Source organism: Haemaphysalis longicornis, unplaced genomic scaffold, assembly GCF_048455015.1.
Source record: "Haemaphysalis longicornis isolate Haplotype H1 unplaced genomic scaffold, Haemaphysalis longicornis Haplotype H1 scaffold_12, whole genome shotgun sequence".
Taxonomy (NCBI): domain Eukaryota; kingdom Metazoa; phylum Arthropoda; class Arachnida; order Ixodida; family Ixodidae; genus Haemaphysalis; species Haemaphysalis longicornis.
Window position 1 is genome coordinate 8,268,000 of NW_027526225.1, and position 17,968 is coordinate 8,285,967.

General features: G+C 46.4%; 1 long non-coding RNA gene across 1 annotated transcript in view; it reads left to right on the forward strand.

Moving 5' to 3' along the window:
- Window positions 1-284: 284 nt before the first annotated feature.
- The window catches only part of LOC144161859 (uncharacterized), a 202,382-nt gene continuing 184,698 nt past the window's right edge, over window positions 285-17,968 (forward strand). The window contains exon 1 of the long non-coding RNA XR_013320506.1: window positions 285-1,032. This is a non-coding gene — a long non-coding RNA (uncharacterized LOC144161859). The remainder of the gene's footprint in view (window positions 1,033-17,968) is intronic.

Below are 17,968 nucleotides of genomic sequence, written 5' to 3' on the forward strand. Positions count from 1 at the left end.
GTACGTCAGTTTGATCGTCATATCGCAGCCGAAATGATTCGTCCACTTCTCTCGACTTTTTTTGTTTTTGTTTTTGTTTTTCGGTGTAGTCATCGTCATGGAAACGCGGGGGCGCTGCTAGCGCGCGAAAACCGAGTAACGTGTGGCAGCAGACGACAGTGCGACGCTCAGCGTCGTCTGCTACGAAGGCGCCTACGCAGCGCGCGCGAGCACGCAGACGACAGTGCACAGAGCAGACGACGGTGTCATTGCGCAGAAACGTTGAGTCGTATATTTGGCCCAAGACACTTTAGGTTCACTAGCGGAGTGTATTTAGATAAGGTTTGGTGTTTTTCCGCCCTTCAGGACCACATGCAGCGATGGTGCTCGTACGGCTGTTGTGACGGCATTGCTGAGACGGCATATCAGACAGTGATTTGTACTGCGCGCTAGACAAAGCTGGTACGTGCGTCAGCATCGTGAATAAATGACGTCATCTGTTTCCCTTGTGTTGCGAAGTATCGCGTGGAAGCACCACCGACTGTGTTTGTACTCCGGATTGATGTAGGCTCGACCCCACCACATTCATCGGCGTGTCGACTTCGCGATGTGATACCCAAGCGACAGTTGCAATACTACATTATCCCCCTTTCTGCTCTGAAAATTTAAGCTAAACCCCACAGAACTGTGTCGTCTGCTTCGACGACCACGTCGCAGCAGAAGGTGGTCGTTTCGGTAAAGTGCCTCGTGCAATTGCAGACAGTGTTCCTTCGTGCCAACCTTCGAACAAAATCAACCGCAGTGGAATGCCGTGTTGACAACGTATTTAGTTTCGAAGCTTGCAAGAATAGGAGTTCGTCGTCGTCGACAAAGCAGAGATGAACACTTAGCTCATGATAAGCGTAGAAGAGAGACAACCAGATGAAGTCGCCAACGAGTGGTCATAGACGAAGCAGAACTGTCAACTCGACCGGGTCGCCCAGACGCAAAGAGACATGCCGAGAGTGAGACTGAAATTATATCAACTGCTTCTGGGCGTTGTCATGGTAATCGGTAAGCTGCATGAATTTTGCACCTTTTTTGGCGGGACGTCGGCAAACAGTTGGATCAATGCGGAAACGCAGTGCTCGTAGTTTTGCGCGCGTAGCCAACAATCTTCGCCAACTTCGAGACGTTGAGCAACGAGCTCCGCTGTGAAAAATAACGGGATTGCGTAAAACTGGCAGTGCCAGTTACTACGAAGTGAAATAAGTCATTTCTTGCATGGCATTGGAAGACGAGAAACAGAGCTAAAGGTACAACTAAGAAAAGACTTTGCAGCGCTTGGCTACATCATTGGTTGCCTGAAGTCGTAAATACACAACTCTTAAAACGACGGCTAAAAAGTTCACTACCCTTGCCACACGGCGAAGCCCTTAAATACTTCGCTTGCAGAAAATACTTGCCCCATGGGAAGGGTTGCAGCTCAAACATGTAATAGAAAGACATCTATAGAAGGGACTCTCTGTCGATACATCGGAAGGAACACCATCGGCATGCCTACCTCACTCGCGTGACCGTATTGCTTAGTCACGACGGCCAACGACAATACTCTGAGTTCCAGGCATGGCAACGTTGTGAGCAAAAAGAATAGTTGCCACCTTTTACGCTGCTGGCTTGCGAAATATTGATGTTACTTTTATTTTGCATTTGCTTTGGGTTTGATTGTTTAGGGAGCGTAGAGCCAGGTGGCTGGTATTTAATCATAATCGTCGTTGTCGTCATCGTCATCATGTTTGTGTCCATGCAGGACCAATTGTTCCTCCAGGCGTTCCTATCTTGCGATGCCGTAGTCCACTCTGTGCCTCCAAATCTTCTAATCTCATCCTTCCATCGAGTTACTAGTCTTCCTGTATACTTCTGTTCCCGTATCTCAGTAACCACTCGGTTACCTCAATACCCCACCTGTCACCAGTTCTTCTCATTACACGCGCAACCCAAACACACTTCATTTTATTCATTTGAGCGCGACTTGTACAGTTATTAATATACGGAGAGGATTGTCAATGAAAGTGGATAGGGTGTAATCGAAAATGGGTTTGCTTATCATTGACTCGCTGAGCATTGCAAAGACACCCTGTCGCAGGGGCCCCATTTTCAATGTCATAAATGTATTATAGCACAGCTTTCTTCATTGCCTCGCACACCAAGCTTTTCAAACTTTCGCTCACCGCCAACCCAGCAAATGAGACGAAAACCGCACACCAGGTCCGCCTCCGTTTATCTACTAAGAAGCAGAACACCTCTTGTGCCAGTATGCCCGGTTTGCAACGTAGGAGCATTACCTGTCAACCGCACCCCGGAAGCTCGACAACCAGCCGTTTGCAGCGCAGACTATTTGATGTCACCGGCGTTGCCCATCGCGATCCCAAAACCTCACGAATCTTTTACTTCGTCATTAAAGTCCACAGGCTTTCCACAGGCTTGTCTTAACAATTGTTGTGGCACTGTGAGCCACCTTTCATTCGCCCATTCTGCCACTTTACTCATTTTGTTTTATACCTGTGCTACACGAACGCTTGAAAGGACATTTCAGTCGAATGACCTTCGAAATTTCAAATGCCATTCAAACTGGAAGGAGTTCCGCCGATTTACGCGACAATTCTCAAACACAGTTGAAAGTTTCTGAGTTAGCCCGCCGTGTTTTGGTGTGGCCACTGCTGCCCTGTTCCCTTATTGACAAAAATTTAATTTTAGATTTAAAATGAGCAAAGAAAAAAATAGTTGTTAGCGATCAAATTGATAACAATCTACAAGCGTGCACAAAAAAAATGCACTGACGGACATTTTTTTTTTTCTTTCGCAGCGCCGGTGTTGAAAGTACCAAGTTACCTTGTGATCGTAGAGCGAGTGATAGAAAACAAAAACAAGTGAGAAATTATGAAGATTTTGCTCTTTAAACTCCAATATTACTCGTAAGTAATTGTTTTCGTAATTAGGGAATTTGGAAACTGCTCCAGAGAGTACGACCGTTCGCGTTTCAAAGGCTTTTGAGAAAGTCAAAGGTGGTTGGTGGTGTTCCTTTAACTCAAATGGCATTTCAACCATTGGAAAACATCGTGTAGAGGCTAACATGTGCCATTTCAGTCAAATGACATTCGACTCAAAGGCCTGCGGAACGCTCGTGTAGCACGGGTATTAGTCATTTTTATCGTCCATGGTTTTGTAGCGTGAGCTACACTGGCCGAGGTTGAGCAGTTTCGCGTGGCTCATGGTGAGCCGTGCTGCAGCAGTGACGTCACACAGCGCACAGAACGTTGTTCGCTGCCCGGCGTCTCTCACACACCCCACGTGCCCAACGTCTTCGCCGACCTCTGTTCCGCACGAAGCACCTTGTCCACTTGATGATCATGCGAGGGGTGGCCGGGTGTGGAACCGGTGGCTCGTGCGTCGCAGCAACACCGGCGGGCGCCTGTGGAACCAGCTCAGCTCTGGGGCGATTGGTGACGCTGTGCCGGAGCCGCTGGATAATTATACATATGTCACATAATGAGTATACCGTGTGTGTGTGTGTGTCATTGATGCAGCAGTGAGAATGATAGTCAAGCTGATCCTAGACAACCAGGAAAGCTAAGAACAACCAGCTGAACCTTGGCTCACGCTACGTATATCCTGGCATAGCCGAGCTAAGCCACTGCTAATTTTTTTCTTTGTAGTTACCTTTGCTCGTTCTTCTCTCGCTCCTCAAGCTGCGTTCCCCATCTTTTGATATACCCTTTCTCTCTTTCAATCCCTGCTTTGCCGCTTCTCATGTTTGGGGTTAGCCAGCCGTACTCGTCTCATGGTTAATCATTTCTGCCTTTTCTGTACTGTCCTGTCCTTTCTCCTTCACATTTTGTAATTGCAAGTCGCAAGGAAAAGCTTCCCAACACTCAATACATGCACAAACACCTTAGCCGTCTTTGTTGATGCGTGGAGGTTTGTGTAAGGGACACCTTTAATGGTACAGAGAAGTCGGCCTGGTAGCGAGCTTGGCTTGCTACTACTCTGCGAGGAAATGAAAATGACGAAAATGGGCGAAACACGCGAACGCACAAAAACGCACACAAACACTTATAAATTCAGTAACAAACACACACAAACACTCACAGAAGGAGGAACGCGCACGCAACACACGCACGGGAGTACGATTAAGGGAAACGTTCACAGATTTTTGTTTAGTTAGCCGCAGTCACATAGAAAAGACACCAAGGTCCTCGTAGCTCGTGTCACTGGTGCAGACGAGTTCCATGGACAGATGACGTCGCTGAGTTTCAGGCGCGCATCAACAGGCAGCCCCAAAGCAGTCTTCATGATCAGCCGTGGTGTATCGAAACAGAGGCACGCACATGTTACGGGTTAAATGTCCTCACAAACACTACAAGCGTGGCAGAGAGTGGAGGTAACTCGCCGCGTCTTGTGGTGAAAGCGGCGTTGAGGCGAATGCGGTGAACAAATACTTCCTTACCATTGGCTAGGCCATACCGTCTATACGACATTTAAAAAGTGCAGGCGGGATCACTTTAAGAGCGCGATCATTTTAAGAGCAAAGCTCTTTAGCAAATCGTAATTTTTCGTGTCGGCAGTTTAAAATACCAAGAAATTGCTGAGTGCCCGCACGTAAGCGCGGGCATCGCGGAGACCGCCCGGCAGTTGACAAAACCAAGAAAATGCCTAGCGTTCGTGTGTGCGTGCCTCGCGCATGTTTGTCAAGCCGAGCATACCCACTTAGGCAGATTGGCCAAGATTAGCCAAAAAGAAACGTGCAGCGTTCGCCGTAATCGTGGCAACACTTGCTCGGAACGAGAAAGACAGGTCATAGCATACGCCCCTCCGGGGTGATGTCCAATGATTATTACTTCCGAAAAAGTGAAGGAAGCTCACACTTATAGCAACAAAGATGGAGTAAAGGTCGTCGCGGCAGCGAAGAATATGGCAAATCGGCTGCAATCGTGGGCTTAAACCGTCGTGATAGTCGTGAACGTTGCGCACAGTTTCGTTACCTTCAAGTCTTATACGCGTTGGTGTGAGCTTCCTCCGTTTTGTTTGTTCAAAATTTCAAAGGAAATATAGCGTAAATAAATGTTTTCGCATTTTCTGAACCTTCTCAGCTTGAAGCCTTTTTTATGTCGCTTGGTCGCGCATTCACGCATGCAGACTCTCAATTTGTAACTCTCAAACCTCGCAGTGATGCCTATCGCTCTTATCGGCAACGAATCGTAGCCGAGTGCTAATGATTGCACATAAGACGCTGTAGAACATGCGTTCGATCTCGAAAACTTAGAAAGCGGCAAATGCAATAGTTAGATATGCGTTCGAGATAAGAAGCGGGAGCAGATGTAGAAGAATATTAACTCTGTGAAGCGATCAATTAAAAAAAAAATATTCAGGGAAGCTCACACTCACGCGCGACACTTGAATGGCGAAGCTGTTGTGGTGAGCATTGCCGGACACATAGTTAAGTTTCAGTATCACTGCTCATTTGCATGGTTGCGGTGCCAGTAATCGTCCTCATATGCACCGAACAGGTCGTCGTCTTCTTAGCGGTGAGCGGTGGACGCAAAGTCATCCTCAGCATTGTAGACTGCCACCAGCTCAGCTGGCGAAGCTTGCACCAAGTCGCGCAAGGCTTGGAGCATAGCGAAGCTGCACGGTTTCTTTATACGTGAGCTCTGAAGGACACATCAACACGCATTTGTACAATTTCGCAATTGTTTATTCACATGTTCCGTCGTCGCTTTGCACCGCGCTAGTAGTAGTCCATATGCAGCGATATCGCCATGCTCCTCATGTCAAGCATTACTTCACGACAGCGCTTGAGTTTTCTTTGTCCTTGCTAAAGCCACTGCGCGTGCCCGGAACGCTCGGCGGTTTCAGCTCCGCATTTTCTTGGTATTTTTTCCTGCAACGGCGAAATTACGGCTTGTACAACATCTCCGTTGTCAAAATTCGGGTGCGAACAAGGGACTGAGGTAGTTACAAGACAGGAATGGATGTAGGAAAATGGGAGAAGCCTTCGTCATGCAGTGGACTCATACAGGCTAATGATGATGGTGATAAATATGGTAATGACGACGACGACTACGATGGCGATGATGATGATAGTGATGACGACGACGACGGCGACAGCGCGACGTAGGGCTCACGCAGGCGCGCACGCTCGCATGTGTTCTGCTCAAACCATTTCATGTCTTCTACAGTCGGGCCCTGATGCTCACAGCGATAGCTGAAAGCAATTTTGATCAAATGAGTTTTCTCACAATAAATTGGAAATGATGCGAAAACAGTTGCCGGAAACGGGGAGGGCTCGGAACTTGTGTAACCGAGCACATACATTTTATTATGCTTTTATAGTAACATCTCAACCAAACTCACTTATGTAAAATGTAATTTGCCTGCACTGAGCGACAGGAATGTAACTCACGGCGGTGGTCTCAAGGCTGAAGCGGTTTGCTATACCACGCATGATGTCGGGAGTGGCTTGGAATGGTTTTGGCTGTGTAAACTTCTTGTTCAAGGATTCGTGTAACTTTTGGTCGGATGGCCGAATAGGGGGACAGACAGACAGACAGACAGACAGACAGACAGACAGACAGACAGACAGACAGACAGACAGACAGACAGACAGACAGACAGACGGACGGACGGACAGATGGACAGACAGACAGACAGACAGACAGACAGACAGACAGACAGACAGACGGACGGACAGACGGACGGATGGACGGACAGACGGATGGACGGACAGACAGACAGACGGACAGACAGACAGACAGACGGACAGACGGACAGACGGACGGATGGACGGACAGACGGATGGACGGACAGACAGACAGACGGACAGACAGACAGACAGACGGACAGACGGACAGACGGACGGACCAAAACCTGTGACCATGTGCATCATAATGAAATGTGCATGGTGTCCTTTGTTTTCCTTTGGAGAATACATTTATTATCGGTAGAACCAGAGTCCTTCAATGCTTTACGTAAAGCATTGAAGGACTCTGGTAGAACGAAGCCAAGCGACCGGAGCGAAATATTTCGTTAAATCGCGGTCTTTTTAAAATTGAGAAAGCAGTATGCGTCGGGGAAACTGCGTGTGCAGTTCAAACTGGGTCGTTAATTTCGAAAATTCATTTATAAAATCGCGTTTAGAGTAACATCATCATCATCATCATCATCAGCCTGGTTGTTTCCACTGCAGGGCGAAGGCTTCTCCCAAAGATCCCCAGCCACGTATATCGAGTGCTAGCTTAGTCCATCCTATAAATGTCTCATTCATTTATAATTTGTGTACTTCATTTCATGCATTCGACATGCATGCATACGTCGAATGTTTTTTTTTTTAATGCGATAGCGTTATTAGGCTCATTTTTCGACTATACCGTTCCTGCTAGCCATCCGCTATCAGCCGTGCTCATCAAGCGTCCGCGGAGAGGCTTCATCGCTGCCAACCGGAAGCTACAACTGAGGCAGGCAGATGCCAAGGCTCACCTGAATCTGTAATACGCGCAGCGCCAACTGATATGTGTAAAGTACAATGATAGTGCGGCCGAGATGAAATAAAACATACGCAAATACAACAGACTCCGTGCCTGGGAAGTTCCTTATACGCTCTGTTGGTCGTAAAATGCTCGGCAGACCGTTGCCATGCATGGCCATGCCCGCAACTGACGCCCTCACACCAAAGCGGCTCTCCCATCGCAACCAGTGCCAGCACCAACGTTGTATCACATAACTAAACAGGGGGTGGGCAGAATATTATCGCCAGGGTCTCAAACACCAAGAAAAGTCTTAGGAGCAGAAACGTACTGAAATGCCTCCTAGGAAGAAGTAAAACCCTGTTCATAGCGCTTAATTACACTAATTTTTAATTCACTTTACGAAACTGCCGTGGCGGCCAACATAAAAACAACACCAAAAATATTTAAGCACATCATCCCCGAGATAACTCACGGAAAAATTTCTCGGGATGGCCCTACTGAGAAGCGGCAGAACCGTTCTCACAATTGCCAAAATACGGAAAATCTTTAACGAATTTGCTCACATTGTAAAACACCTATCCTGGGATGCAGCACAAGTGAAAGAGGAAATAAAAACACCCATGCATGCACTGATTATGAACCGGATATCGTACAGCCTGCCGTGCCTGCCTCAAACTTACCATCACCGAAGAAAACCAAATTAGCGCCTTCACCTACACACACAAAAAAAAGAAGGAAGCTCACACTAACGCTTAAGACTTGAAGCTGGCGAATCTGTGCGCAACCTTCACGACCATCACGACGGTTGAAGCCCACGATTGCAGCCGATTCGCTTCTTCTTCGCTGCCGCAACGACCTTTACTCCGTCTTTGCAGCTATAAGTGTGAGCTTCCTTGAAGTCTTTCTGGCTCCGAGCAAGTGTTACCACGATTACAACGATTTGGGCCAATGTTGGCTAATCTTCCAAAGTGGATGTGCTTCGCGTGACAAACGTGCGCCGGGGGCGCTGGGCGGCCGCCGTGAGGCACGCACACCCGAGCGCTCTTCATTTTCTTGGTTTTTTAAACTGCGGACACGCAAAATAACGATTTACTGGACAGCTTCGCCGTTTTTATAGGGCAGCCCTCAACCTCCAAACTCAACCAAACGAAAGCCTTCCTTGCCTTAAGGGATTTTTTTCAAATGACGAAGATGTGTGAACACTATTAAATACGTGCACTTTCCTCTGAAACGCTCTGAAATGGGTGTGGAAACACACAAGGGTGTTATGTATATTGGCGAAGCTATCTGTGTCGCGACGTGGATGTCGTCTGTATATAGATGTGTATAGTTCTCTTGGTATTTTTTAAAACTATATTCAACTGCTGTAAAAATAATCATGTATATATATATACATATATATATATATATATATATATATATATATATATATATATATATATATATATATATATATATATATATATATATATATATATATATATATATATATATATATATATATATACAAAGTAAGAAACCTCGGTAACAGCAACAGCGGAGGGTTTATTTCGACGTTTCAACTTCGAGACAAGTCTTCTACAGGTAGAAGACTGTAGAAGACTTGTCTCGAAGTCGAAACGTCGAAATAGTCGAAATAAACCCTCCGCTGTTGCTGTTACCGAGGTTTCTTACTTTGTATATATATATATATATATATATATATATATATATATATATATATATATATATATATAAAATATGGGTGTGCTTGTGTACTACACAGAGCAAGTAACTGAGTGCGCATCTTCCATCCGCTGCTGTCTCAATGTACTTAATCTAACCCCTTGTGGTTCCTTAGGGCAAGTATTGTACCTTTTGTATACTCCAATGCCTGGAGTTGCCAGCCCCTGTTTGGGTTGGAGCTAAACTCTCCAATAAATAATTATTTCTCTCTCTCTCTCTTCACGGTCTTCAAAAAGTTCCTGAGTCTGTATAACACCTTTGAAGACACCAGGGAAGCCACTCTCCTTGCACGGATGAAGCGGCTGCTAAAGTAAATCTGGACGGGCAATGGTATATATGATGGATCCCACCCTCCCCCCGCGCGTAGAAAGAAGTGGATGTCATGATACAGACGCGTCATCGATTCAGCGACCACCCATAAAAACCCGTCCCAACAGAAATCACTATATCCAGGCCTACACAAAGACAAACGAAAAGCCCGGATCAGATTCCTTTAATTAAAGCATCAAAACCATGCAAACACAGCATATATCGACGTCGCAATGTGCAAAGGTACTGAGGCAACAATCGTCGCAGTCAACTATACCATGGCAGTTGTCATGGCTGCGTGACCCTCCTCCACACACAGCAACAGAACAAGCGGAAATTGGAACCGTCCTCTCAGTAATCCAACTAGCGAAACTACCAAAGAGAAGCACAAGCATCATTAGAGGCCCTCATCACAGCATTTGAAACGTCATTACGGAAGAAATTCCTAAATGCCTCGGAAAGGCTCTCCCTTTCACGACGAAGCAAGTTGAAATTACATGGACACGAGGTCGGGAGGGTCTGGAAGAAATCAAGGCTGCTGATTAAGAACAACGCGAACTCACATACCGTGCTCCTTCCGACCTCCCCTTCCTGAAGAATATCAAAAGCGTCTCTACTTCCCATGCCTAAGAACATAATCCTTCGCGTGCCACAAGGCGGTCTCAACGCTGACAAATCGCAGACTCTGCGCAGGATACAAACCAATCTATAAATTCAGAAATCTATATGGGCGGAAATGTTGGTAGGAACGCTTCCGACAAACGTTCTCACTCTTTCCTTCGCGTCTGGAAGCACTGCGAAAGCTATAGTTTTCACCAGCACTGAACGCCACTGCGTGATTCGCTCGTCGCACCAGATACGCGTAGCGTTTCTTCTTTGCTTCTGTGGCTTTCTTTTTAAGGAGGCGTTATTGCCACAACTTAAGGAAAGCCGGCCAACAGCCGCTGCGCCACTGTAATGACGTCATTCGAGCGGTCGAAGAACGCCGGGGCCGGAAAAGAGGGGAAAATCTTTTGAGCAAGTTTTTAAGTTATCTGATATAGAGCAGTAATTTTTGGCTGAGGTACTTTGCGACCCAATTAAACTATAATGCTGGATGTGTTGGTTGACTACGTTCCGCAAGCATTTAAGATTTGAAACAATTGAAAAAGGTGTTGCAGGGTCCCTTTACAATCTCGGCCGCAATCTCGGTTGGCTCTCAGCTTAGATGGAGCCAGTGACGCAGCAGCACGAAAGATTGGCCGCGTATCTGCGGGCTTCGCTGCGAATGTCGTCGAAAGACGATAGCCGTTTACCGTTCCTGCCTCGCAACACCCTTTCCTACCCCCTCCTCCCCCTCACGCTATCCTCCTTCCCTCTCCCGTATTCCACATCGTTCTTGCTTTCTGTCTTCTCGTATATCTATCCTACTTCTCATTGACTCAGTTCTGATTGAAGTGCCCTTAAACCGAAAAGCGGTTATTGGCTGGGTCGTTTTCTTGCTCTATCTTTCTATACAACACGCACACGCACACGCGCGCGCCCACACCGTCACATAACAATGGACGCAGTTCAAGTTTGCTCAATCGGATTCAGTTTTCCCGTGTTCGTACTGCTCGCGTGTGATCTCTTGGGATCTTCTCCTCCTATTGCTCTTGTAACAGCAGGAGAAGACATCTTTATGACTATTTATGCTTAGCATCATTTGCCTAGTACCCTTACAGCCAGGACCGTGTATAACGCCGCATTTCTGCAAAAAATTAGATATGGTGAAAGTTCCGTCTGTAATCGTTATAATAGCGTAAATGGGGACAATTAATCGAACAGAATTTTGAAAAACCAAAAAATTTGGCTGTTGAGAAATCACGCTCAAGACAAGCGGATCAGGAATGCTACGCATTATTAGACGATTCTATGAATTTCTGCAGATTTTTTTTACTTTTATTTCGCCTGACTTTGACACTGTTTTTACCGCCGTCTAACACCATTCATGTTTTAACAGCGGATCGAACTGTTTGGCAAGCCGTAAGTTCGCCGTTTCAGGAAAAAAATGCTCAGAAAATGCCGAGCTGTCGTAAGCGCTCGCGGCGACCGCCGAGCGTCCCCGGCACGCTCGGTGGCATTAGAGAAATAAAATGGCAAAAACCCTGAAGAGTGGGAAAATGACGTGCGCTTGTGAGCGCGTGCCTGGCGGCGACCGCCGATTCCCTGCCCCGCGCAGTGGCTCCAGCAAGAAGAAAAAGAAAAGCTCCACCGCTGGCAGATCAGCCGGCGAGCCGACGCTGAGCAGACGACTCATCTCTTTGCCGGAAGTGCGTGAAAAAGCCGCCCAATAGCAGGATGTCTAGCTCATGACGAACATCTGGGAATCGATGACGTAGACATGTGAAGATGGCGGCGTCCAAAAACACGAAGGGAAGGGTGAGAAAAAAGCGACAAACTTTGCAACAAAAGTGTGAGCTTTCCGCTGCGCGTAAAAGAGTAATACTAGGCACAGGTGACGTTGACGATCCAATCTAACGATTGCGCTAGTTCATTTAGTGTGCTCAAAACGCCTTTCAGGGCCCTTTAAGAAAACTTCAGCGCTAATGCCAAAGGTGACAAGACACCTGATTTGGAGAGGTCACCGCGGCCGCCGCATTCTCAAGAAGCCATTATGGATAATTGGAATCATGGCTACGAGTGGGCCAATCCTTCCCGAGACGACTTGCAGATCCCGCCACCGCTGCCTGGAGTCGATCACGAAGAGCTGGTGGAAGTCTACAATGCTGAGGATGACTTTGCATCCACCACTCGCCGTGAAGACGACGACCTCTTCGATGCATATTACGATGATTACTAGCACGGTAACTTTGCAAATAAACGATGATACTGAAACTTAACTACGTGTCCGGCAATGCTTACCAACAATAGCTCCGCCATTTAAGGCTTGGGCGTGGGTGCAAGCTTCCCCGATTTTTTTGTTAATTAAAGAACTCTTCTACAACCTTAATCTCGTTACAGATAGGTTCCCCTTCGTCAGAGGAACTTTCTACAAAATAGTTCCTCTTATTTAAGAGCAACGTGTGTTCCACGTAAAGTTTAATATATAAGAAACGATGCCCCACATAAATTGTCAAGCCTGTACGAGAAAGCTTCGCGTTCAACCATCGTCGTCGTTTGACGGAGGGGTGCACGATTTTTTTTAATTACTTCATCCGCGAGGGCCAGGGGGGCAGTGCTTATGCACTTACTGACCTCGTGCAGAACGCAAAAAGCTTCACGAATTTCTTCTCTGCGCGGAAAAGTTGCGATGGACACATGTCTTCTGGAAAGCAGACTAGCACGTTGTGCACCCGCGGCAATGCTCAGCCAAGTGTCCTGCAGACCCGACAGCAACTGCACAAGCCTACAAACACACCGAACACAGAATGGCTGGCCGAAAAAAGCACCAGCGAAGAGCAAAGGTCATTGGCGGCGTACATCGGGCGCCGGCTTGAAGACGTCACTAAAGGTACTCTGCAATATGAGGACTACGGAGGCCCTCATAAAAGCCTCTCTCTCTCTCTCTCTCTCAATCTCTCTCTCTCTCTCTCTCTCTCTCTCTCTCTCTCTCTCTCTCTCTCTCTCTCTCTCTCTCTCTCTCTCTCTCACTTCTCTCTCTCCTACTCTCACTTCTCTCTCGCTCGCTCTCTTTGTCTTGCTCTCTCTCCTTCTCTCTTTCCTCTCTCTCTCTCTCTCTCTCTCTCTCTCTCTCTCGCTGTCTCTCTCCTTCCGCCTCTTTCGCTCTGTCTCGCTGTCTCTCTCTCCTTTTATCTCTCCCTATCTCTCTCTAACTACTGCTCTGAGCTCCTTGAGTCTGTCATTTGGGTAGCGGTCATAGTTTGGCCCATGTCGTCTCTCCCGTGCGATAAAGGTATACCTCACACCTACATTGCACTTACACTCCAACTCGACAAAGCGAGTGGCGTGCTCGTTGCCACACCATTGCTTCTTGCGCGCTTTGCAGACGAAGTTGCACATCTGTGCCAACTTGTGACAAGCTCAGACCGCGACACGTAACACAAACCTACCCGCCATCGATTTACGGCGGTGTGAGAGTTGGAGAATGTGTATGGCAGGACCAGAGATGTAAGTTTCCATAAAATTTTGAGGGTTGCGAAAAAACAAGCTTTTTTCATGTTTTTTTTTTCAGAAAGATATGACAAATTTAAAAAAAAAACGATACAACAATATTGTAGTAACGATGTACACTGTTTGACCTTTTGAATAAAGCCAAGATGTAGTTTGCATACATAGTAGGGCTGGGCGTCGGTTAAAAGTTTTATTCCGATGAACTGGCTAGCTTTAATCTGTTAATTAATCAATTAATCGGTAGTGTTGGTTTCGAAAGAAAAATGACCAAAAATAATATTTTAATGGAATCCATACAACAATAATAATAATAATAATAAAATGCTTCTCCGTCCCAACAGTTTTAATTGCTATCATCTCTGAGCATACTTGCATTGTTTTCTGTTGTAACGTCATGCAGGTTATTTGAACGCAAATATGGTCCTCGGCATGCACACACTTTCAACGCGGCACTCCTGTTTCGGTTTGCTCGCATGACTTCGACCGAATAAAAAATTAATCGCAACTAAAGCATTAAACGGAAAGCTGATCGATCAATCGCCCACCCCTAATACATAGTCCATTCAAAAGCACCACATAACATTCAACGAGGCGCAATTTGTGCCTTTTGTAATTTGCACTGGGGACAAAAATTAAAATCTGCCACAATGTGCTGCAAACACCTCAAACACGTCAGACACAGGAGTGTAAAAGGGATCACCAGCACTTTCTTTTCAGTGGGTGTGTTGATAATAGCTGAATTGTTTTTGTACCACCTTCAGCAGTTATAATGGGACAGTGCATTCCCATTACGTGAAGCAGAAACCACTGAATGAAGATATTTATTTTCTCTAAGGGCACTGCATGCAGTTTTTCTCTTCTAATAAAGCCTTTTCACTTTATCGAGTATAGGAGCCACACCACCATGCATGATAGTTTTGATATACAGTGCCGTTACCTGACTCTGTGCTTGTGATGTCGGCTCAGAAAAAACTTCACTGAAACAAACATTGAAGACAACGTGTGTTCTGAGGCCCTGTTGCACCCAACACTGACTTTTTTTTTTCAGGAAATTCAATTGCAATAAAAAGTTGTGCCCAAACAGCCTCATATATTTTCCAATTTCTTCTGTGCATTATACTACCTACTCGCTTTTTCTCCATAGATGTTAACTCTGGATGGCTAGTTTTAGTCTCACTTGTAGCTTACGGCCTAATTATTAGGTGAAGCCTGCAGACTTTTAGTGGGTGATGTACCGGGTCTCTCATGTAGCTGACCGACGTGAACTTTTGGGCGACTTCACACGTGTAAAGTGCAAAATTTGGATGGTACAAAGAAGGATGACATGACCAAGTGCTACTTCCAACTAGGATTTATTGGTAAGATACACTCGCATATATACAGGCAAAATTTTGACAAGAGACAAAGGATGACAGGAACAAGTGCAACGAAGTATTGCTGGTAAAGTACAATCGTGTATATACAGAAACCATGCGAACATCAGTAAAAAAGCAAGTTCCAGCACACAAAACAGTTATACACAGGCACATGATAATATTTGTGACGCAGCTCATGCCCTGATGCACAAAGTATAACTACAGATCGGAACATTAGGCAAAATTCCCATTTATGTATAACTACAGATCGGAACATTAGGCAAAATTCCCATTTTTGTATAACTAAAGATCGGAACCTTAGGCAAAATTCCCATTTTTTTCCCTGGAGTCCCTGTAAACATTGTTCAACATATAAGCACGAACTACAGGAATTAAATTAATCAATTGTTGATAGTGCCTATAAGGGCCTATTTTTATATTCGTGTCTAAATTGGCTTTTTGTTGCCCTAAAAATGCCTTTTTAGGCTTGCCGAGTCCATTTTACGTAACGTGTTGCCCCAAAGCATACCATCAGAGTCAACTCTTCAGAACCTATACCTGCTATCAATGTGCAAAGACATTATGAAAATTCACAACTTAGTGACTCATGCATATGGATGTCAGTGGACAGGCGATTACATGTGTCCAGATTGAAAAAGTGTGAGGGCCAGTCTAACTAGAAGCCTTGGGAGAGAAACTTCCTCCTCTCGGAAACAGTGCAAGGAAGGGAGCGGATGCATCGGCAACTTTGAGGGCAGAGATTTTTTAGTCTTAAGAAAGCAGAAGGACCTGAAGGCAGTAATTTGGCAAGGAGTCTGGTATGGTGAGGGGAAAGTGTGGTCGGCAAAGTGGTTAGAAGCATTCAGGCTGTGCCTTTGCAATCACCGGATAGAAATATTGAATAGTAACCATGAATATGCTGGAAGACTCAAAGCATCTTCCTGTCCCAGTGCTTCACTGCGCTGATTGAGCTAGTGTACATGTGTGTTCCTGCATTGAGCATTTGCAGTTTTGACAGCCCAATGCACAGCTGAGAGTTCCAAAGGCGATTGGAGTGACAATAGCATGAGTACAGGTGACTATTGGCATCCTGATGGGGAAGCCTTGCATAGGTGACTCTTCCTTCTCTCAGTGGAATGGCTGCTTCTATGGGCAACCCAAAGTGGGTCTCGGAAATAAGTCATGGGTGTATAACGCCACGGGAAACGGTGTTTTGGTCAGGGAAGGCTCGCCATAAAAATACGAATACAGCGCTATGACCACTCACAGCTGGATGAACTTCGCTTTGCTCTGATTTATTAAGTTTGTGATGATACTGAGCTGGGTGTGTTCCTGCACTAAGAAAACAGAGGGACAATAAAATACCACGACACTGCAAATGGCTTATCTGTTAATATTCTCGTCCTGTACCATCACTGGGTGCAATTAGGCCAGGTAGGGCAGTTACAACTGCAGGAGGTGCATATAAGACAGGCTCACCACTTGCTGTAGATATAAGGCCTGCGACGTGCAGTTATCAAACTTTACATGCATTCAGCTTCCCGCTGATTTACGATTTAAAGTTTGCTCTTTTCACCAGTTAGGCAATGTAAAATAGCATGTATGCAATATGTAATAGTATGTATGTAAGGCACTTGTATTCGGAAGCCCGCATCATACAGCTACCTGCAAAAAATTGCTGCCCGTGCAAGCATCGCACTCAGCCATCAAGAGCGCAGACATCAAGGGCGATAGCAAGCTAAGTGCAATGGCTAATCTCGCCTTTACCATAAAACAAATTCTCCGTTAGTGGGACTGACCTCTTCAGCTTTCATTAAAGGTTTTATCTCTCTCTGTCACCGTGGAATTCGTAGATGTACCGGAACACAGTGAGCTCGACCACGTCTCGTTTGCGCATTTACCTGTCACCGCAATAACAAGCCGAATGTGGTACGTCCAGCGTGGCACCCCAATGCACACAATCATTTCCACATCCCTGAATTCGCTGCATCACAGCACGGCATATCCTCGCTTGGTGAACTCTTTTGCTGCATGTTGTTGCTGACGGCAACGTGACTTGTTGTCTTGTAGGATATGGGGGCGCACAACTAGGGGTGTCACACTTCGTCCTCAATTGTTAGGGGAAAGATCAGTGTCGTCGTGTCGTCACCGTTTCACCGGCGAGGGCTCAAGGCGACGGCTTCATTCGTGAGCTGGCTCAGAGAAACAGACAACGCGACGCCAAGGGACACTTCGACGTTGATTTAAGTAACCGGCCACGAGAACGTATCACGCCCGTATCATCTACGTGGAAAGAAACCACATCGGGCACAGAACAAATTCCCAGGGGCAAAATGACGCAATAGCAACAATAAAAAAACGGCGAAGCGACCGTAGCGCTCACACACAATGCCTTTGGCCATCGCCTCCACATGCTTTGGCTGAAGCCTTGGGTGAAACTTCTTACCGCAGTGCATGGCTTCTTGATGCTATGCGCATGCCTTTGTGATAAAAGTGAAAAAAAAAAGGCCCACGGCCCAGGAAGTGACAAAAACGTCTTTGCCACGTGACTTTTGACTGTGACGTCACGACCTCTATCTGGGGCGGTGCTCTCGTAACTGTCCCTTTTGAAAACGTCCCTTTTCCGCCCCTTACTCGTGACGTACTTCCGGTTAAGCAGTGAGCGTTGGCAGTAGGTTTGCCGCGCTTGCGTTACGTCACTTCCGGTTGTTTGCTTTTAGCCAATCAGGGCTCGCCAAAAGGGACACTTTTGAAAGGGACGCAAAAGGGACAAAACTCGAGAATACCGCCCCTGTTGTTGGCCGGGCAGAGCGTCCCGCGCGCAGCTGCCTGCTCGCACCGGCGGGTGCGTTCGAGGGAGAGGTTTGTCGTCTGCTTTAGCGACGGTTGTTTTTGGCCTGTTCTGGGGTGGTATTCTCGTAACTGTCCCTTTTGAAAACGTCCCTTTTGCGTCCCCTTCATCGTGACGTACTTCCGGTTAAGCAGTGGGCCTTTGATTCAAAT